Source organism: Petaurus breviceps, unplaced genomic scaffold (assembly GCF_028583685.1).
Source record: "Petaurus breviceps papuanus isolate PSGF00001 unplaced genomic scaffold, PetGlider_PUasm1.0 229, whole genome shotgun sequence".
Taxonomy (NCBI): Eukaryota; Metazoa; Chordata; class Mammalia; order Diprotodontia; family Petauridae; genus Petaurus; species Petaurus breviceps.
In genome coordinates, this window is record NW_027185903.1 from 38,692,600 (window position 1) to 38,693,616 (window position 1,017).

At 40.9% G+C, this 1,017-nt stretch overlaps 1 protein-coding gene across 1 annotated transcript in view; it reads left to right on the top strand.

Annotated features, from left to right (window-relative positions):
* ESM1 (endothelial cell specific molecule 1) overlaps window positions 1-1,017 on the top strand; it is an 11,167-nt gene that overhangs the window by 3,096 nt on the left and 7,054 nt on the right.

The following is a 1,017-nucleotide window of genomic DNA, read 5'->3' on the forward strand; positions in this document are numbered from 1 at the left end:
TCTCTCTCTCTCTCTCTCTCTCTCTCTCTCTCTCTCTCTCTCTCTCTGTCTCTCTGTCTCTCTCTCTGTCTCTGTCTCTCTCTGTCTCTCTCTCTCTGTAGATATAGCCTGACTCCCTTGAAGATGTCTGCATAGATGTCTTTCAGATCTCTCCAAATCACCTCCCCCTATATATTTTGTTTGACTAATGCCCAAGAGTAATGAGTCTTTTATAGAGTTCTGATCAACCTTTGAAAAGGAGGCACTTTGAAACCCTTCATTGATGATCACAGAATTTGGATTGGAAAGGAACTATAGATGCCATCTAGTTATTTTACAGAGGATAAAATGGAGGCCCAGATAGATTGGACTTGCTACTAAGTAAGTGAGATGGGATTTGAAGGCAGGCTATGTCACTCCCAATTCTGGACTTACATTTATTTATCAGTTAATGACATTTTTTTTGTTTGTTTGTTTCTTTTCACCTCAACAGGAAGGATTTCCTTGTTTCAACATGAAGACCTTGAAGCAAGGTTAGGCTTCACTTAGGTAGATGTGCATAGCAATCAGTAGGCAACTTTAAAGCTTATTTAGTATTTATTTTAGGCTTTAGGTTTCCATTGGGCTTTATCATCACTTTCCTGAGAGAATGCAGTCACATCTTACTCTTTGTGACCCCATTTGGGTTTTTTTTTTACAAAGATACTAGAGTGATTTGCCATTTCCTTCTCCACCTCATTTTATAGATGAGAAACTGAGGCAAATAGGATTTAGTGACCTGCCTAGGGTCACACACATGTCTTTTCTCAGGTTGAATTTGAACTCAGGTCTTCCTGACTCAAGCCCTGGTGCTCTATCAACTGTGCCACCTAGCTGCCTGTTAGTAAGGCAAGTAAAGTCAGTGTTATTGTGCCCCTTTCAGACTCAGAAAGCATCAAGTCTCTGTGGGGAGGGTCAGGAGAAGAATTTTTTAAAAATCTGCCTCTTTGAGGGGCAGAGCTGGGGTTGGACCTCTTGCTCTTTTTTCTCTTCTGGGAA